The sequence below is a fragment of the Staurois parvus genome, unplaced genomic scaffold (genome assembly GCF_062004578.1).
Source record: "Staurois parvus isolate SC_StPar_1 unplaced genomic scaffold, SC_StPar_1.0 ptg000299l, whole genome shotgun sequence".
In the NCBI taxonomy this organism is placed as follows: Eukaryota; Metazoa; Chordata; class Amphibia; order Anura; family Ranidae; genus Staurois; species Staurois parvus.
Window position 1 is genome coordinate 2,193,760 of NW_028318095.1, and position 23,181 is coordinate 2,216,940.

A 23,181-nucleotide genomic window follows, 5' to 3' on the forward strand; every position below is an offset into this window, starting at 1 on the left:
AACCACTGCATAGATACCACCAGAAATGATCTCTGTACATCCCTCTGTGCTCATTCCCTCTCCCCCCACCTTTCTCTCTCCACTCTCTTTCATTTTTTTTCCCTATCATCCATCCCTGCCCTTGCTCTGCCACTCTCTTTCCCTCCTCCCTCTCTCCTTCCTCTAACCCCCTCTCTCTCTTTCCCCCTCTCTGCCCCCTATTTTTCCCCTCCCTGTCTCCCCTTGCCCCATCTCTGTCTTTCCTCTTCTGTTTCCTCCCCATCACCCCCCTATCTGTCACTCCTCCCCCCCCCCCATCCATTCTTTTCTATGTATTTCTCCTCTCTCTTCCCTTACCCCCTTTCCCCCCTCACTCCATCCTCCACTTTCTCTTTGCTCCCCTTTCTCGCAGAAGTTGGTCTAATGATTGATTTTTGTTGAACGAAAATGTTGGAAAACTTTTTTTGATCATCTGCTGCAGCTACTGATCAGTGTATTCTGAGAGCAGAGATGTCAGAATACAATAGCACAGTGAGGAGGATTCCTCCATCCACCTCACCTGGATGGAGGAATCCAGCCCACTGGCTAATAGAAATAAAAAAAAGATGACTCTATGGCCATCTTTATTTCTACTTCTGCCCTCTATGTATATTGTACATGACATAGGCCTGACCAAGGTGTTCATTATCTCAAAAGTTGCTGGCTTTAATGAAGTTCTTTAACCAGACACTTTCACCCCTTCCAGTCCAGGCCAATTTTCAGCTTTCAGTGCTATCACACTTTGAATGACAATTGCACTGTCATGCAACACTGTACCCATATGAATTTTTTTGAGACAGATAAAACTTTATTTTGGTGGTATGTATTCCCCACTGGGATTTTTATTTTTCTGCTATATAAATGAAAAAGTCCAAAAATTAAAAATAAAAGTGTTTTTCTTATAAAATTTTGCAAATAAATAATCTTTCTTCATAAATTTTGGCCAAAATGTATTCATCTATTTTTTTAGTAAAAAAAAAATAACCCACATTAGTTTATAACCAAAAATTATAATTTTTCAAACTTTTTTTTACATTTTTATTTTTTTTTATATTATTTATGGTTTTTTTGTTTGTTTTTTTTCAAACATACTGTCACCCTAGCAGTACAGTGTCACTTGTGGGGGGTGATGAAGTTTTTAGTTTTTTTTACACTGATTGCTTTTACACCCATAAAGGTTGTAAAAGCAATACTTTCTCCTTCTCTCTGGCTGCATTTCTGCAGCCATTGAGAAATACTATGAGAGCTGTGATTGGTTTCAGCTTGTCACATGGTACAAGGCTGTTGTGAATAGCCTTGCACCATGTGACCTCTGTGATCATTCACAGATTTCACAAGTAGTTAGCAATGATGTCAGGAAGTGACATCTTGTTTACTACTGTTGGCCAATCAGTGATCATATGAATCGGGACCTCACACAGAGGTCCCGTACAGCGATGTGTCCGGAGGACACAACGGGCACTGATCGTGGTGCCGCATGCTCCCAGGGAGTGCACACAGGCAATTGATGCGGGGGGGACATTTTGAAATGTCCACCCGCATTGGCAGCACTCTCGTCCGGCCATTTATCTACATGGGCCAGACGTGAAGTGGTTAAGATAGACTCAGTGAGACAAAATTATATATTTTTGTGTGTAGAAAAGCAAGTGTAAAGGAAGGTTTAATTTTTTTAAAACGATCCTTAGTCCTGAGGTTTATGCGTTTACCCTGAGACTGTAACTCGTGGCATATAAATTAGGAGTATTTTGTGGGTACAAGGACTGTGGCATATGTATAGAGTGTATACTGGGACTAGACTCAGGTTCTTTTTATCCCGCTTTAAGCCATTGCCACTGTTAGGCACAACCTGACCATGACAACCATTTGCAGTGGTGTGCTACCTGCACTACTGCATTCATTTTCTGATCAGTCCCAGCTTTCCTCAGCTGGGATTGAAGGTTGAAAAATGCTGGCCTAGGGCCCCTTTCACACGGACGTTCTGTTTTTTTAATCAGTTCAGTCAAGTTTTTTCCAAGAAAAAGTGGATCAGTTCACATCAGTTTTTCATCAGTGTAGATCAGTTTACATCAGTTTACATCCATTTTTCATCAGTTTACATTTGTTCGTGTACATCCTTTACCGATGCAAAAGCGGAAAATATGTCCGCTTATATCCGTTTTTCATCAGTTTACATTCATTTTCCGCCCATTCCAGGTTTTTTATGAAAGAAAAATAGGGTTTTCTTCTGTTAACCACCTCCCGCCTGCCATATAGTAATATGACGGATGCAAGGTGGCTCTCTCGTTCTGATAGGACGTCGTATGACGTCCTCCCATTCTAACCGAATGTGCAGCTCAGGGAGCGTGCAACGTGGCCATCGGCAATGCGCTGTGTCCCTCGGACACAGCGGATCACCGATCATGGAAAGAGCCGAAGATGTCAGCTCAGTCATGTGATCAGCTGTGTCCAATCACAGCTGATCACATGTGCCGGTTATCAGCATTTCCCTCCTCTCGAGCTGTCACGCTGATAGAGGAGAGGAGAGCCGGTAATCGGTTTTCTGCGGAGGGGACATGTACATTGATCATCAGGGCACTGATGATCAGTGTGCCCTAATGATCAGTGTAGCCCCAGCAGCGCCACCTGTCAGTGTCCATCAGTGCCTTATGTCAGTACTCATCAGTGCCTCGTGCCAGTGCCCATCAATGCCACATCAATGCCACATATCAGTGCCCACCAGTGCACATCAATGCCACATATCAGTGCCCATCTGAGCTGCCTTTCAATGTCACTCATCAGTGCCAGTCAGTGCCACCTATCAATGTCAGTCAGTGCTACCAATCAGTGCCACCTATCAGTGCCGTCTATCAGTGCCTGTCAGTGCCGCCTATCAGTGCCTGTGAGTGCCGCCTATCAGTGCCGCCTATCAGTGCCAGTCAGTGCCACCTATCAGTGCTGCCTATCAGTGCCATATCAGTGCCATGTATCAATGCTGCCTTTCAGTGCCCATCAGTGATGCCTGCCAATGCCCATCAGTGCCACCTACCAGTGCCTCCTCATCAGTGCCCATCAGTGCCACCTATCAGTGTCCATCAGTGCAGCCTATCAGTGCCCATCACTGCAGCCTCATTAGCGCATATCAGTGAAGGAGAAAAATCACTTATTTACAAAATTTTATAACAAAAACTAAGAAAAAACGTTTTTTTTCAAAATTTTCAGTGGTTTTTGGTTTGTTTAAGAAAAAATAAAAATCCCAGAGGTGATTAAATACCACCAAAAGAAAGCTCTATCTGTCACAAAAAATGATAAAAATGTCATATGGGTTCAATGTTGCATGGCCGCGCAATTGTCATTCAAAGTGTGACAGCGCTGAAAGCTGGAAATTGGCCTGAGCAGGAAGGGGGTAAAATGCCCTGTAGGAAAGTGGTTAAAATAAGAATGTTAATGGATGCGGAATTTAATGGATGTAAACAGATGATCATCCGTTTACATCCGCTAGTCCATAGAAATACATGGGTTTCCGTTTTTCATCCGTATACAGGTGAAAAACAGATAAACAGAACACCCATGTGAAAGGGGCCTATTACATGTGTTTTTCTTTACAGCCACATGGAGTTGTAGGGAACTAAGAGAGGAGAGGATAAAATCGTAGTGTATAGATATTATGCCCCCCTGACCTTTTTCACTGCACCCCAGATCAGACAGGCTATATCCAGCCCTGATGCAAAGCTGCACCAGATTTTGCATTCTCCAGTTTTAGTGAATCTCCCCCACGCTGTTGTTGATTGTTGTTGGAGCAACGATGCAGCATTAAAGTTCGTTAAGAGCGATGGATGATCTTGTGGACCTTCAAAAGTGAGCCAGTAGCAAGGCTCTCCAATAGCTGTACTGTAGTAAGAGAGGCAGGTAGGACTTTGCTATGTTAATAACTTACCTTACAACATAATTTGAAGCTGTCCAAGAACTTATTTTATTGAAACCAGCATCATTTTGTACATGGACTTTATCCTGAATTGAATGTTATAGTATATCGAGCTGCAAATTATCCCATGTACCTTATTCTATTACTGCACTGTTTTATTGCAATTTGATTACTCTATTTTCTGATATGTGATCTGATATCTTCCATCAACACTCATGTTATACTACTCTCCCAGGTGCTTTTAATGTTTTTGTATCATAATGATTTCTTTGTACATACAATATTTTTAACTCTTCAATTTGACAAAGTCTCAATAAAATCCATCAAATGGTAAAATATGTAAGAAAATGTATATATTTGCCACAAGAAGAACACAACCTCCAGTCTATGGCAGCAGATGTCATGTTCTGGAGTGCTGGAATGGTGGGCAGCTTATGGCTGGTTAACTTGCTGCTTCTTGTCCTTCTCCTTCGTTGTGTAAGAGTGGGCAGCCTATGGCCATTGATTTACTCATCTTGCCCCAGTTTCTCCTCACTATTACAAACCTCAATCTTCCTCCTTGTATTCCGTCTCCCACTGCCTCATTGCATTCCACATGCTGGAGGAATGACAAAAAACAATCTGTGCAATTATGTATAATCACCTCTGGGAAAAAGCTGACACTGAAAAAGTGATCTCACTACACCTTCCAAACGAATCAATAACCTAATAGTGCAGCACTACTCACTTCAGCCTTGTTCAGATAATCACTCAATATCTACATAACACATAAAAATGAAGTGTATATTCCAAAATCCAATCTTGTACTCCACATCCGGTGCTACGTGTGATTGTATTCAAATCAGTACATCATAATATCAATACATAACCAAATAAAAAGTGATACAAATTAGTACTACAATCATAATCACAACCAAGAATAAATTTGCATAAAGAGTTTGTACAACAAAATTCGAAAAATTATCAAGTCCCGTTCCTAGTGAATACAGTGGTGTTGCTCCCCAAATTTCTGAATGTGTTGTGAAAAATTCTTCACCCAGTGACCTTCTAATCTGCTCAGTTAGTGATTTTTTTCAGCTGTCTTACAAATAGGTTTCTTTGGCTGTTATTTACTACCAAACGTGACCATTTTAGATGCAAGGGGGATAGTTCCTAAATCAACTATGCAGTTGCAAGATACAACCAACACAGAGTGACTTTGGCTTTATGTATACTTTAAGGCTGGGGTCCTCAAACTATGGCCCACCAAAGTAATTTATCCGGCCCTCTGGGCCAGCCAAAAAAAAAATTACAAAATGGGGGGGGGGGGGGAGGCACCGCGCCAGCAAATAACTAGGCTGCTCATTGGGTCCCCGGCCGCAAGGACCCAGTGAGCCACAGCATGGTGGAGACTCACCCCCTGATTTCACCCTCTGCAGCCAAACGAGCAACAGGACAGGAGGAGAAGAGCACACAAGGTACAGTGAATTGCGGTGTCCATTACGTTACAGTGTACACTGCATTGTGGTGTCCAGGGCATTTTAAATATTGTATTTTTTTCTGCTTCTTTGCATTACAAATAAAATATGTGTGGTGTGCATAGGAGTTTGTTCATATTTTTTTCAAACTATAGAAACCCAACAGTGTGAAGGTCAGTGATCTGGCCCCCTGTTTAAAAAGTTTGAGGACCCCTGCTTTAAGGGGTAGATTTACTAACAATTGGCTCACTCACAATCTGGTTCACCTGTGCATGGTAGCCAACCAGCTTTAACCTCAGCTTGTTCAATTAAGCTTTGGCAATAAAACCTGGAAGCTGATTGGTTTCTATGCAGAAGTGAACCTGATTTTGCACTCTCCAGCTTTAGTAAATAAACCCCTAAATGATTGCTTCAGCTAGAAACTTGAGAATGGATAGCTAGTTATTATAGGTTACATCATTACTCTTTAAACAATGCTATTTCTTGCGATCATTAGTCTCATTAGTCATTATAATAATTATATGACTATCTTTTCTATTTTCTGCATTTTAAATCAATTTATCATGCATTGTATCCAGGAACAGAATTCCTACAGACTAAGAGGATGGGACATTCCTGCATTTGTGCAAATACCTCTCATTACCATGATGAGCTGACCATTATTTGAACAGTAGACGAGAAAACAGTAATTAAAGATTGTACAGCATCATAAATGGCTGCCCAGCCGCAGCTCATGATGTAATGGCAAAGGTTAGTGGAACACGTCGGCTACACTCAGCCCTGGTTCCAGAGAGATAAGAGCACAAAGGCCAATAGAAAATATTTGAATACTGTCGCTTATCAGCTAGGCCTCTAAAATCCATTATGCCAAATATAATGGTGTGCTTTTAGCACTAAAATTGAAACTTCTTTTATGCACATTCTAATTTATTAGCATCAATTTGTAGCATCATTTAAGTAGTCATTTTTAATGAGAAAGGGAGAGATCGGAAACCATTAGCTCAACCCCAATAAACCCCTGATGTAAAAATAGCCCATCTGTGCCCGTTAACATGAATATGCATCCTGCCGCTCCGTGTATTTTCCCAACAATGCTAAATCATCAATTTGCATTAGCTGATAATTACAATGAACATCAGTGTCATTTTTATGTTTTGTTTTTTTTTACACGTACATTGATTTAAACTCAGAAAGAAATGTTTGTTCTGCACTTTTATTTTTAAGAAGGTTGAATGCTATAATTATTATGGGAATTCATTATTACCTGGTTAGTTAAAACGCCACTCACCATAACTATACAATGTAAATGAGTTTTAATTATTTATGGATTTAGGTCTGCTATACTATATGAATAATGTGTTTTAAATCCTAAGTGCAGCCAACAAAGAAAACAGAAAAATCAGCACAAGGCACAGTCAAGATGTGTCCCATGTGCTGATTCCACTTTTTTCAGTAGTAATCCTCCTCCATCCTGCTCCTCCAACCCATTCTGTACTGGAAGATTATGGCAGCGGGGTTAATTCAACTGAAGGTCTAAGAATGGAGGACGGGCAGATGATTGATAGATCTACCCCACAAGTCAGAGATCCTGTTAGATTCATAGAATCTGTAGTATGGCTTCTGTCAATAGAGGAATCAGAACAAGGAACAAATCCTACAGTCTGTAAGTTATATCTCTTGTGTTGATCTTTCTGTTTTTGCTTCTGGCTGTACTTAAGCTTTAAATAATGCAGTGATATGTATTAATTACAGTAAACACAACAGTTTACAGCTAAATGGCCTACATTGCAACACAATACAAAAAGCAATGGTGACCTGTGAACTCTGAACCAATCAGAAATGAACTAACTAATGAAAAACTATATTTGATTTGTTGATCTGAATTTCTGACCATTAGTAAATACGACTACATGCTCTGTAGTTTACATTTTGACATTATTGGTTTTTAAGCAAATCTTATGTATTGGTTGACAAGGTATCAAGTTAAAAAACAAGGAAGGCATTTTACCTGATCATAATATATATATATATATATATATATATATATATATATATACAGTGCACATCATAAATGAGTACACCGCTTTTGAAAAGTAAGATTTGAATCAATATCTCAATGAACAATAGAACAATTTACAAAATTACGACAATATAATATAATAATTAATAACATAACTTGCTAGTTGATGCAAAAATTAATACATTCCACAACAAAAACTACTACATTTAGTATTTTGTATGACCTCCATGATTTGTAAGGACAGCACCTAATCTTCTAGGCATGGAATGAACAAGTTGGTGACATACTGCAATATCTATCATTTTCCATTCTTCAAGAACGACCTCTTTTAGAGCCTGGATGCTGGATGGAGAGTGATGTGTAAGCCGTGTACCAGGGTGGGCTCCCCAGGATATAGTGAAGTCACGAACGAGGAAAGCAACTCCAACACCAGCTTTTGCCACAACAGAATTTTACTTAGATGTGGCAAATAAACACAACCACAAATGCTGAGAACATACAATAAATTTACATACACCAAGCCCAAAGGCTGAGACCCTTGTGCTGCACAGCACGGCACCTCCTGATGGATGAAGGTAGAAGGTGTAGTAATTTACCTACTGGCGGGCACAACTAAGCTGCCACACCTTACCTGTTATTACCCTAAAAGAGCAGGAATCAGTGTATGGGTGTGCGGTATGGACTAGCCTGCGGTGCAGCACAACAGCTTACAATCTTACACAAATCTACAGTATTTCCCCTCCCATAACTGGCCCTGTAGCACGTGCTAAGTATTCCTTCTGAGCAAAATGCCAATCTGGCTTGAGTTTGTGGAATTTTATCAGCTCTCCAATGTGAAATGTCACTTTAAGTTATGGAGTCCTTCCAATGATCAGTAATAACACTTGTGGCCTGACACAAACAGAGACCCTAACTAGCTAACTAACTAACTAACTAACTAACTAACTAACACCATCCTCTAAAACATGGCTGCTTACTCTGCCCTTCCTGTTCTCTAAACTCTGTGTGAAAAACCCCACCTCTTCATGAATATAGAAATATCCATGCAGTCTGAGGCTGTGTTAGGAAAACAGTGGCATCTTGTGGCTAAATCACAGAATGTCACTCCAGAACATTTAATTTACTCCACACAATAATTTACTGCACAGAAACAGTGTTCAAACAATGAGAGCTGTTTCCCCATCACAGATGCTCAACTTGTTTCTTCAGAATTCCCCATAGGTGTTTGATTGGGTTCAGATCAGCAGACACTTTCACCCCATTCATCTTTAGAAATGCAACAATGGCCTTAGATGTGTGTTTTGGATCATTGTCATGTTGGAAAAGTACAGGACGACCAAGGGCATGGAGTGATGGTAGCATCTTATCTTTCAATATAGAGCAGTACATCTGTAAATTCATGATACCATCAATGAAATGCAGCTCCCCGACACCAGCAGCGCTCATGCAGCCCCACAAAAGGATACTGCCACCACCATGTTTCACTGTAGGCACCATGCATTTTTCTTTGAACTCCTCACCTTTGCAACACCATACGGTTTTGAAGCCATCAGTTTCAAAAACATTTATCTTGGTCTCATCACTCCAGAGTACAGAGTCCCAGCAGTCTTCTTCTTTTTTCAGCATGGGCCCTGGCAAATTTTAGGCAAAAATTTTTGTGCATGGGTTTTAGGAGAGACTTCCTTTGTGGATAACACCCATGCATGCCATTCTTCTGCAGTGCATGCTGTATTGTGTCACAGAAAACAATCACCCAAGTTTGGCTTTCTACTTATTAGCTAACTGCAGTGACCCTGCATGGTGATTTTCTTCAACCCTATGTATCAGAAGACGCTTCTCTCAAGGTGTTAACTTCCGTGGACGGCCTGGACATTTCTGTGAGATAGTTGCAGTTCCATCTTTGTTAAATTTTTGTATCACTTTTGCTACATTATTTTGAAGTAAAGCTTTGCTGATCTTCTTGTAGCCTTCACCTTTCTTGTGTCAAGAAATTATTTTCTTTCTCAAACCTTGACATTTCTCTTCCATGTGGTGCCATTTCCGACAGCATGAAATGGGAAGGGGTTTTCTTTAACCCCTTCACGTCTAAGGGTAAAACAAATCTAAATGCCTAAGCACAATTTTGCAATGTTGACATGTGTTACTAAAACTGAACCTATCATCACAACTACTTTGTACATCCAGGTGAATTATACCTTGTTTTTTTTTCAGGACAAATTGGGCTTTCATTTGGTGGTAAATAATAATGGATATCTCCTGATTTTTTTTTATTATCAAAGGAAAACTGGTCCATTATTTAGCGGTGTGTTTCTTGTTACTACCATAACCTACCACCAAAAAACAACCCAAAAGAAATTCTCCAGCTCTTGATGATAGCATCGATACCATATATGTGTATGTTATTTGTTGTTTGTACCAGTAGTACAGCCCAGAAAAAATAGTGCACATTTTGTTTTTGTCTTTTTTTTTTTACCTAAAACACACTGACACTAACTGACACTGAAATTTTTTTTTTTAAAACCCTGACCTTTTGGCCTTGACCTTTGACCCTGACCTTGACCAAAACACTAACCCTGGCACTGAACTAGATCAAACCTTGATCTAGGTATTTTTTCTTTATTTTCTATTTAATTTTTATTTATTTATGGGGGTTTTTTTACAAAAAAATTTTCCCTCTCTATACCAGGAGTTAGAGAGATACAATGTATCTCTCTCCTCCATTCATAGAGAGAAGGAAAAAAAGGGGCTGTACAGTGACTGATCACTGTGATAACAAATCAGAGGCTATCACAGCGATCATGTGACCAGGAATTGGGCATCCCGGGTCACGATCGTTAGAACGGGACCCAGTGCTCTCAGTGACACTGCGGTCTTTGTGCTGGGAGTGCGCCTCACGGAGCACTCCCAGCACAAAGACAGGTACGCAAATATGTGTCCCCATGGAAGAAAGCCCAGTTCTCTGAGGCCGCATATTTGCATTACTTCGTCATCAAGGGGTTAAGTAACTCCCTTTTATAATCAACTGTCTGCTGGACACATGGAGGAGTGGGCCAAAATTCCTGTTTCAGTGTGTGCAAACCTGGTCAAGAACTACAGGAAACGTTTGACCTCTGTAATTGCAAACAAAGGCTTCTGTACCAAATATTAACACTGATTTTCTCAGGTGTTCAAATACTTATGTTCAGCAGTGCAAGACAAATAAATTCTTTAACCACATGCCGCCCAGCCACTGTAGAAATACGGCGGCAGGGCGGCACAGCTGGGCAAAAGCACGTTTTAAAACGTGTGTTTTGAAAACAGGTAGGGGGAGCACGCGAGGCGCGCCGCTGCCCTACCTGTCCTGCCGATCACAGCCGCGGATGTTATTCGCCGGGTCACAGCAAGTCGTTACCGGCTATGTCCCGGCGATCAGCGGCAATCGCTGACAGAGAGCACAGCTGCAGTAGCTGTGCTTTCTGTCAGTTCCCTGACAGCTCCAGGACACGCTGATCGGGACAGAAGAGTTTCTCTCTCCCAAACAGCGGTGTTCCCTGCAGTACACACCCCCACCCCCTAGTAAAACACTCCCCTCACTCAGTTAACCCTTTCCCTAAATAATAAGCTTAACCCCTTCCTCCCCAGTGCCATTAGTACAGTGTCAGTGTTTTTTTTTTGCACTGATCACTGTATTGGTGTCACTGGGGATGTCAGTGACCCCAAGTCAGAACCCCCCAATGTCAGAATGTCCGCTGCAGTCCCGCAGTCCCACCATAAGTCGCTGATCGCCGCCATAAGTCACTGATCACCGCAATAAGTCGCTGATCGCCGCCATTATTAGTATAAAAAAAACCCTAAAAATCCCAGTATCTTTCCCGCCATTTGTAAACGTTATAACTTTCACATAAACCAATTAATTTACACGTATTGTTTTTTTTTTTTAGCAAAGACATGTCGCAGAATGCATTTTGGCAGAAATTTATGACTAAATTTGATTTTTAAATTTTTTTTGACTGGACATGTTTTATAGCAAAAAGTCCAAAATATTGTTTTTTTTTCCACAAAATTGTCAGACTTTTTTTTATATAGCGCAAAAAATAAAAACCGCACAGGCGATCAAATACCACTGAAAGAAAGCTCAATTTGTGGGAAAAAAAGGATGTAAATTTCATTTATGTACTGTATTGCATGACCGCGCAATTGTCCGTTAAACTAGCGCAGCGCTGTATAGCAAAAAAAATGGCGTAAATTGCAGTATCTAGACCATAGTTTGTAGACGCTATAACTTTCACACAAAGCAATCAATATACACTTATTGGGATTTTTTTTACCAAAAACATGTAGCAGAATACATTTTGGCCTAAATTTATAACCAAATTTGAGTTTACTATATATTTTTTATAGCTGAAATTAAAAAATATAGTTTTTCTTAAAAATTGTTGGCCTTTTTTTGTTTATAGCGTGAAAAATAAAAAGCGCATAGGTGATCAAATACCATCGAAAGAAAGCTCTATTTGTGTGAAAAAAAGGACGTAAATGTTGTTTGGGTGCAGCATTGCATGACCGCGCAATTATCAGTTGAATTAGTGCAGCGCCGAGTAGCAAAAAGAGGCCTGGTCATTAAGGGGGGATAAATCCTCTGGAGGTCAAGTGGTTAAAAATCATACAATGTGATTTCCTGAAAAATGTTTTTAATTCTGTCTCTCAGAGTGGGAATGCACCTACAATGTGAATTTCAGACCCCTACATGATTTCTAAGTGAGAGAACTTGCAAAATCGCAGGGTGTTCAAATACTTCTGTTGCTCACTGTATATAATGTTTGTAATATTTGTTATAAGAGAATTGAATAAGTTGACTATCAGGTCCAATCGCTGAAAAACTCCTGTAGACTTCACCTCCGCAATATCTCCAAGATGCGATCATTCCTAACCTCGGAAACCACTAAGCAACTCATTCACTCCCTTATTTTATCAAGCCTCGACTACTGTAACTCCCTCCTCATTGGCCTACCTCATCGCAGGCTATCCCCACTTCAGTCTATCATGAATGCTGCTGCCAGACTCATCCACCTTACTAACCGTTCTGTATCTGCCACCCCTCTCTGCCAATCCCTCCACTGGCTTCCCATTGCCCAACGGATAAAATTCAAAACACTAACACTGACGTATAAACCCGTTCATAACACTGCCCCAAATTACATCACCAATCTTGTCTCTAAATATCACCCAAACCGTACTCTCTGCTCCTCGCAAGACCTCCTACTCTCTAGCTCCCTTGTCTCCTCCTCCCATGCTCGTCTCCAGGACTTCTCCAGGGCTTCCCCCATCCTCTGGAACTCCCTACCCTAATCTATCAGACTATTGTCTACTCTGCTCACCTTTAGCCGCACTCTGAAAACCTACAGTATCTCTTCAGGGAAGCCTACCCCGCCCTCAGCTAATACTGGAATCCTCTACTCTTCCAACCACTCCATCCCCCACAGTCATTACCTTTTGTACCACTAGCCCCTCCCTCCTAGATTGTAATCTCCAAGAAGCAGGGCCCTCCAATACCTCTTGTATTGAACTGTATTGTTGCTGTACTGTCTCCCATCATAATGTAAAGCTCTGAGCAAACTGTCGGCGCTATATAAATCCCGTATAATAATAATAATAATCTGTGAACTGCAATTCCAATATATTTATAGATTATATTCAAGGAATCTATATTAGTTATACTGCTTTATTATTTCAACTTTGCTTTAGTTAATAGAAAGGAAGGTAACATTACTGGACACATTTTAAAACGTTTCCTTAGTAATGGGTTCTATGGGGATGGGGAGGATTATAGGGAAAGACAGGAAGAGAAAAAAAATACTATCTGCTTGATTTCCCTCATTTTAAGTAGATATGGTACCACATTTGTTATTTAAATCCAGTCCAATAGAATCAGATTAAAAAATATATATATTTTAGTTAGTGTAAAGATGAGATACATTCTTTCTCGAAGATTTCTTACATTTGAAGTCATATTAGTCATGTTATACTTCCATTGTTATTTCTCCACTGTTCCCTTTATATGGCATTAACAAATGTTATCACTCAAGCCTAGCATCCAGTTAATTGGAAACTGGTCATACATATTACATAGTAGTTAGATATTAGGTAATGATGAAAAAAACATATATAGTGCTGTTAAAAAGTATTTGCCCCTTCCTTATTTTTTTATATTTTTGCAAATTTGTCACACTTATTAAACAAATGTTAACATTACACAAAGATAACCAGTAAATACAAAATGCAGTTTTTAAATGATGATCTCATTTATTAAGGGAAAAAAGCTGTCCAAACCTGCCTGGTCCTGTTGTGATGATGTTCTTTTTATGAAATGCAGTGTTACATTTACACCAAATGTAACGGGATGTACACCTTTCAAAAATGTCAACTTTTGTTTCATCAGGCCACAGAATATTTGCCCCAAAGTCTTGGGGATAATCAAGATGTGTTTTGGGAAATATGAGACGAGTCTTTGTGTTCTTTTTGGTCAGCAGTGGCTTTTGCCTTGGAACTCTCCCATGGATGCCATTTTTGCCCAGTCTCTTTCTTATTGTTGAATCATGAACACTGACCTTAGCTGAGGCAAGTGAGGCCTGCAGTTCTTTTGATGTTGTTCTGGGTTTTTTTATAACCTCTTGGATGAGTTATCATTGTGCTCTTAGAGTAATTTTGGTAGGCTGGCCACTCCTGGAAAGGTTCACCACTGTTCCAAGTTTTCTCCATTTGTGGATAATTGCTCTCACCGTGATTGTCTGGAATCCCAAAGTCTTAGAAATGGCTTTGTAACCCTTACCAGACTGATATATGTCAATTACTTTATTTGTCATCTGCTCTTGAATTTCTTTATATTGTGGCATGACGTGTTGCTGTTTGAGGTCTTTATCATGCTTCAGTTTTTCAGCTTCTATTTAACTGGTTTCTTGATTCAACAGGTCTGGCGGTAATCAGGCCTGGGTGTGGCAAGTGAAATTTAAATTAACTTTCCAAAAAATGTGGCTAGTCACAGTTTATTTATGATTTAGCAAGGGGAGAAAGAGGGGTGGGCCACATTTTCACATAGGGCCAGGCAGGTTTAGACATCTTTTTACACAATAAACAAAATAATCATTTAAAAGCTGCATTTTGCATTTACTCGGGTTAATATTAAAATGTTTTTTGATGATCTAAATCATTTTGCCAAGTGTGACAAATATGCAAAAAAAAAAAAAAGAAAAAAACAGAAAGGGGGAAAATACCTTTTTGCAGCACTGTAATACATTCTAAAAACAAGTATGGTATAGACTGAAATATGGCAATGGGTTTATTTCTTTATCGTGATTTCCAAATGTTTGTCTTATTTTCTTTTAGACAACTATGTGAAAATTAATAACAATAATTAGTAACACTTAGAATTTTGTAGATACATTATTGTGACATTTCATGGTTAACTTCTTCATAGCAAGGATGTTTTGTGCCTTCACATCCAGAGTGATCCCTGAAGGCCAAAGGGAAACAAGGGGTGGGCCAATGGGTGGGCAAACTATAAAATATACATTCTCATAATAGACATACAGTAAATATATATATATATATATATATATATATATATATATATATATTATTTGTGTATGTTTTAATTTAATATAAAACATGTTATAGACTTTTCTAGTTTACACTGAGGCTTTATGAGCTGTGTTAAAATGACTGTACTGGCATCTTTACAACATATCTAATGATGTTCAGCAGCATACAGCACAGTACATGTACACTGTATTGTATAGCAGATGTTGCAGTGTTGCTGACTTCTACATTTTTGTAAAATGTGTCTAGGCTGGTATGAAATAATATGAGGGTATAAATTACAAACTCTGGGGAAAAAGCATGACAATGGATAATAATAGAATGCTACCTATTGGTCAGGTGATCACTGTCAAATGACAATAATCTGCACTTGAATATGAATGCTGAACTCCAGGCTGATATTAACAAAAAACATAAATGCAGAATGTATTTCTTAAAATAAATAAATAAATGCAATTAATATAATTACCTGAATTTGATTGAATGCCAGAGTTTAATTTCCTACTCTAGTAATTCACTATAGATTGTATAGTATAGAGCATCACCATAGACTGGAGAGGAACTCTGAGCCAATCAGGTGTGCTGCATTCACATCTGTGAAAAGGAACATGCTGACAGGAGGTATGATCACAGATGACTTCATCAGTGTGGTGCTGCTCTTCCATTATCCAATCACAGGCTAGGTGCAGGGATCAGATGCAGCTGTAGTAAGGCTGTTTATATCTCAGGACTGGGTGGAAAATCCAAATCCCTTGTGAGATGCGACAATTGAAGTATTGTATTTCTAATGTATCTGTAGTGGTTTTCCCAAATTTAGGCTTTAAAGTGGACCCCCCCCCCCTTCTCTTTTACATCTGCATACATCATTTAAATGAAATCAGTCCAAATATTACACTAACATATGCCACTATCCCTTTTCACATTTGCTCTGCCTGATTTTTCCTTCCCTCATCCTTGTACTCCCTACTCCTGTGTTGCATTTAAAAAAATTATTTAATCATAGGCTGGCATCTTCTTCCAGGTTCCCTTTGCTGGACCACCAATGATGTGCACAAAATCTTGTTGAGGAGGCAAAAACACATCTGTGAATAAATTAACAAAAATCTTGTGGCAACAGCCTTGCTGCTCATGTAACACATCTTCTCCCTACTCAAGATTTACGAGGTTTAGTGCAAGATCTTGAAACTCTGAAACAAGATCTCCAGGGAAAGCAGAATTGACGTGGCCTTCTCAAGAAAAATCTGTTTGGCTGGGAGCTAAGTCACCACTGCTTGAGGAACCTAAAAGTGCAATTGGAGTCAAGGTAACAAAAATTACATCTTAAAAAAAAAGTTTAATGATTTAGGAACAGGAAGCAGAATAGAATAAAATGGATGATTCTATATTTGTTGGCAAAAGGTCCACTTTAACAACTTGCTAACAAAAATACCAGAGCATTGTTTTTTCCAATTATTGTGCTACAGCATCAAAAGAAAATGCTAGCAAGTCTCATGAATATTTGAATACAGTCTTTTACAAGATAATCTTTTTTCTTTTTTTTTTACATTCAGCAATTTTTTTTACCTATTGTCATTTGAATCTTTTCAGCATTTTCCCTCTGGATGTCAGTACAGTGGTAATGTCAGTATGATTTACTTCTGATATTCCGTTATTGGTTTTCCCGAGCCTCATCAGTCGTCTGGCATAGCCCGGATCATCACTGTACTTTCTCCAGATACTGTCCTCATTTCCTGCCCAGGATTGATCTCTTCATTACTCCACTCACTTCCATCTTAACCTCGATAAGTGTCAAACAGCAGCTTATGAAAACCCGGCTGCTAATTCAGACAGGTTGAGAGGAATATCTCCCGTACAGGCAAATAAGGATGGAATTCAAAACACTTGTATGACCTTCAGCTTCAATATCATTCTATCCAGGAATATGGCTTGACAGAATGCTGATGGGTTTATACTCTGGATGGCAATATTTCTTGTCTGCACGTGACATTCTTCCCTAAGAGGATAAGAACAGATCCTATCTCATGTAGTCTGTCTTCTCTTGTACAACTATATATGGCTCAGTCCCTCGGCACAAAACAAGATGGCCTCCCTATCGTACAGGAGATAAATGGTTCTTTAAAACTCTACTCTGACATGGATCTGATTGGACTGTCCAATTTTTCAGATATTTTGATTAGTTTACAGGATGTCACGTATACATTGTTTATTTACTGAGCTCTGGAAAAAATCTGAAATGCATTCCAGATTACATAGATCACATCAAACCTGAAGGCACTTACAGTCTAATGTCTTTCCACAGTCATACATAAACACTGGGGCTAGTTTTGGCTACATCCAATATTTAAAATGTAAGAGTGTCATATGCTCCCAGCTATAAAGTATGTTTTACTGTAAAGGCCATGTCACATGAACAATACATTTGCTGGTGACAGAATTTCAAAGAGACCACCTAAAGTGGTTGTAAACCTCTGAAATCAAAAACAAACAAAGCATATCATTGTATAATGTGTACTTGCCTCAATCCAAAGCACCTAGTATGATTTATGTCTGCTTTCTCTTGCCTCCGCTATCTGCATGACTCACTTCTGACAGGTTATGCCAACACCACAGCAGCAACAGCCTTTGGTCACACAGCAGGTGATTGACAGCTTCAGTTGTGCATGTTTCTCTATGAGAATGATGTCAGGGATCTCTCCGATCCCCGCCGCGATGGTCCCGGCGCAGGCGCAGTGCAGCGCCCTGTGCAGGGACACGGGCACTAGGTTCGGGCCGGACGCGGCATTCGAGTTCGCGCATGCGCAGTAGAAGCCGCGGCCGCTCGCTGGGCACCAATGGCAGCGCAGGGCGGGATATTTAAATGGCCCTGAGCTGTCATTCAGTGCCTTCTGGTCTTCCCTGCATCCTGTGAACCTGTGAACCTGTGAATTGTAAGTTGTGACCCGGATTGTACCTGACCTTGCTGTTTTCTCCTATCCTGACCCTTGCTTTGCCTGACCTCTCTCTTGAATGCCCCTGATTGGATTTGACCTGCTGTTGCTGACCTGGCATGTGACCCGACCATTCTATGCCCGCTGCCTTGTACCTTGCCGTCCTCTCTGTTACCGACCCGGCCCGTCTGACCTTGCTCATCCATCCATCCATCCCTTGCAGTGGGGTCTTCTGACCTCCTCACATCAGACTCTTCCCCGCGGGAGCCCTTGGCGCATACCACTACCACTGCCGGACGCACCCAGTAGCCACGACCTGGTCTCGGGGGGCTCCAAGTCCATCCCCACCATCAGGGGCCCTGGTGAACAAGCACCCTGGGACTTAGATTCCGTGCGCTGGGGACGCCTATTCAGTGGAGTGCTAGTGGTACCGCCAGGCGGTCCCTTACAAATGGTTAGCAAGGGTGTATCCATTGCTTCTTCTCAGGTCTCAGAATACACTCAGCTTCCTGCTCTGTGCTGTGCAGTGTGACATCAGATCCCCACCCTCTGCCTTCTGGATCAGAGAAATAATCGTTGATCTCTGTACTTTGAATGCTGTTCAAGTAGAGGGCCACAGGTAAACAAGTACAGCTGATGTAGGAGGATTTGTTTCATCTCCGTGTATCACTTGAGGCTAGTCACTTCACTGGGTATTTGTAATGGTTTACAACCACCCTAACTTTTCTTATGGCATCCCTCTCTCCCTTGCTGGACCAAATGGATGTCATTCTGTTGCTGTTCATTGCTTAGCAATTGGACTTCTGCAGTGTTCTGGCCAACAAGTGAATTACACCTATCAAGATAAATGGCTGCAACACCTCAAGGATTCAGTTTGTTACCAGTGGCAGGATTGCTCCTCTTTCTGGATTTTGCAGAAATGAAATATGAAAGCTGCCACTGCTGACCTCACCATCTGAAAACTATGGTTGCCTTTCTGTTATGCTGATTTAATGGTTTCACTATTTCCTTAGTCACTGACCTGGAGCAGGGATGCAACTAAAGAGCTTAGATGCCACTTTGAATGCATAGGCTGCATGCATGTTCCATGTCAATGACACAGAAAGCACTGAAATCAAATTATCAGCCTGACTGCCCAGCAACTTCTAGGAACAATGACAGCTTCCACATCTCTCTTGGTTTTCTTTAACTCTTAATCTAACCCATGAAATGAGCCCTCAAAGTGTCGCAAAACTCTGGTTTTAAAGAAAATTCTATTCAAGTATCCAGAACTCAAAAAAGATCTTCTGTTGCTCTCAGCTATTTTCAAATCTGCATTTTTTTTTTGCTGCTGTGATCTGATGTTCTGTTAGAGAATGGCTATGTTCATTCTCCATAATCCCACTGTATGTAGGGAGCTAGCCACCCTCTCTTGCTCGCTCCCAAGATGGACTATGGGATTTGTTGTGCATAGAGCAGCGCACCTTACCACAAATAATGAGCACTCTTGTAACAACACAGTAAGCAACATTTTCAGGAAAATATTCATGGAAAACAGATAATCGAGCCATCAAGTAGTAGATGTGTATGGATTATTTTGGAGAATAAGGATATAATTTAGTGTTACTTCAATTCCTAAAGCGATTGTAAAGGTACAACATAAATTAAAAAAAAAACAGATCATACTTACCTGCTCTGTGCAATGGTTTGCCGCTTCCTCTGGGGGCACTTGTGCGTGTTCACTCTCAAGCTGGCCCTGGATGTCCATAAGACACACACAACCTGCTCCCTCCTCATTGACTGTGATTTACAGCAGCAGGAGCCAACGTCTGAGGCAATGAGGAGGTAGAGACCCAGGAGAGCCAATGCTCTCATGCGCAATTGCTCAATCGAGATCGGGCTCAGTTAAGTATTAGGGGGAGCGGAGGGGAGAGCTGCATGCTGAAGGTTTTTTACCTTCATGCATAGAATCCTGACAGTAAAAACCTTCAGCCTTTAGAACTACTTTAATGTACCCTGTGGTTCTTCACTGTTCTGTCACTGTTGAGTCTTGTAGTGTCAGAGGAAAGAAGCACAGCACGTGGTGAGGGACATGGGTGTCCAACACTCTCCCTAAAGTGTTGAATGCTGAGCAGTATGACAGAGCATACAGCACTGGAATGGAGCAATGATAGGAGACAGCTGGGGCGGTGAGTATAACAGGTGTGATTTACCAAAACTGGAGAGTGCAAAATCTGGTCCAGCTCTGCTAAGAAACCAATCAGCTTCCAGGTTTTATTGTCAAATCATAATTGAACAAGCTGAAATTGGAAGCTGATTGGCTACCATACACAACTGCACCTGATTCTGCACTCTTCAGTTTTAGTAAATCAACCCCCAAATCTGTTCTATTGCAGGGGATATGCATTAGGATCTTTTGAAGTGACTGACATAGTCACTTTAAATCTTTGGTGTTCCTGTGTGGGTGTGAACACTTATATGTACAAGTGTGAATGCCTACATGTGTGTGTGTGATTAAATTAAATATTCATCATCTCTGCTCCCTGGCAGCAAGCAACACTACCTACACAATGGTGAGGGAACATGACAGATATTTCACTAAATGATAATGGATGTGTATTAACATGTGTTATTCCTTCTTGTTATTTTATCCATTTCTTTTTTCTCATAAGTGCTATGAGGAGTTTATGAGGAGAGAAGAAAATAGAGTCATTCAAGGTAGGGATAAAATAAGGAATCATGAGAAAGAAATACCTATAGAAGTTACATTATACTTAAATAAACATTCCATGCAAAGGAATAGCAAATGTGAATTTAACATAACGACAGTTAATGTTTGACTAAATACTAACCATGGTTAAAGGGAATGTATATATTATGTGTTTCTATAAATTTTCTTTCTTTATTATGTTCTAGATTTAAAAATTAACATTTAACCACTTCAATGCCTTTTACCCCCTTCCTGCCCAGGCCAATTTTCAGCTTTCAGCGCTGTCGCACTTTGAATAAATATTGCCTGGTCATGCAACACTGTGCCCAAACTAAATTTTTATCATTTTGATACAAAAATATAGTTTTCTCTTGATGGTATTTGATTACCACTGGGTTTTTTTATATTTTGACAAATAACCGAAAAAAGACCGAACATTTTGAAAGAAAAAACAAGTTTTTCTTCGTTTCTTTTATAAAATTTTGAAAATAAATAATTGTTTTTCATAAATTTAGGCCAAATGTATTTTGCTCCATTGGGTGAAAATAAACCAAATCTGTGTTTATTAATTTGTCTGTAGGAAAGTTATAGAGTCCACAAACTATGGTATATATTTGAAAAATGATCAGTCCTGCTGTACTGATAGATAATCTTTTTCTTGAGGCCCAAAAATGCCAGGACAGTACAGATATCTCCCAAATTACCCCTTTTTGGAAAGTAGACAATCTGCAGTATTTAGTAAGCGGCAAGGTGAGTTTTTTGAGGTTGTAATTTTTTGTCATAATTTTTGGGAAAATGAAGAAATTAAAAATAAATTAACTTTTTTCTTTTACATACTGTCACCAGTGCAGTACTGTGTCATCATATACCTAGCGTAGCAGTGATCGGGGACACTGACTGGTGACTTTATAAAAGAAAAAAACATTTTATTTATTTTTTTTATTACTATATATCTTTTCTTTTCAGGATATTTTTTTATAATACACTTTGACCAGAGTAATATAACGTTACCATAGTAACATTGTACTACTCTGGGGCAGTGATAAGTATTGTTTTTTTTTTACAATTATGATTGCTTATAGCAATGACTTTCATTGCTATAAACAACATTTTACCGAATGAAATTGAATAATTCAGTTTCTTTTCTTGTGATTTGTTGTAAATGGCCACAGCTAATCACATAACATAGATGGGCTGTGATTGGCCCAGTTTGTACCATGTGATTACTGTGACCAATCACAGCTAGCAACACAATTGTATACAATTGATGGCATGAAAGGAAGCCATCAATTGTTTACAATTGTCATGTGACCTGCTGTGACTGCGGTCACATGGTACTGGTTATGGACCGGTACACATATCAGTCATGGACACAGCCATTGACAGATCTCATCACAGATTGGCCCCACAAGTGCGTGAAAGGCTGCAGTCTGGGAGGACGTCATATGATGTCCACCCAGATTGACGAAAGTCCCGTCTGGTCTTAATTTTACTATAGGCCAGGCAGGAACTCGTTAAAGAAGAATTCCAGGTATAGATTTTTTTATACATTGTTACATTTGTGCAGCTTGAACCATTGTAACTGTGCAAATACCATACCTGGCTGATGCCCCTCAAATTTGTAAATCACTGAAATAGACATTGGTACTCCAGTGATCTCTACTTGCTTCCAGGTCCTTTGTTGAATGGCTCCCTGTGGCATTCTGATCACAGGAGGTTGGCTGCACAGCACACACGCCATTCAGAGAATTTTCTGAATAAATGCAAAAGTGTTAGACGAGGCAGAGATGAAACAGAATGGCACCCGTGCCAAGCAGCCAGCCTCATATATTCAGAGTGCAGCAATGCAGCCACTCAACGTTGGTCCCAGAAATAAGTGGAGATCACTGGAGTAGTGAGTCTACTACACTGATTAACAACTTCCAGGGACATCATCCAGGTTTGGTATATACATGATCACATTGGTCCAAGCTTGACCAATGAAACTATGTATATGATATCCATAACTTTTTTATTTTTTTTTACTCATATAAAATCAAAATACAGCATATACAATATATATACATACATAATACACATATATAATACTCTTGCAGCTAATATCAAACTTTAGGCTATGGTTATAGGTTTTCTGAAATTGTATCTATTGGAATGCTGTGAATAGCCCGAGATGTAGAGGATCCAATGACACACATAGTTGAATGACTCAGAAGAGGGACAAAGCTCCCTCTCTTTCACATAGCAGGTATTGACCCCCCTGGGTGAGATAAGGATCTCAGATATTAAGGATCTGTTGTTGAGAGTCAACAAACGATGTAAGACTTTCATTTTAGAAATCCTTTAATTTTTCTGCAAACAAAATGTCTCTAGTCAAGGGTCCATTTATAAATGGTTTTACACAACTTTCTCCCAGGATGCACTTAGTTTTCCATTTGAATCCAATCAGAAAAATATGAGAATGTTGTGTAAAAACATTTATAATTAGATGTTTAATTGTAAATTACTATGGTATACTAATAATCAAAACCTGATATAAAACACCAGTTTATAAATCTGTACCAGATCACAAAATTTGCCAGTAGTGAATTATCCCCCCA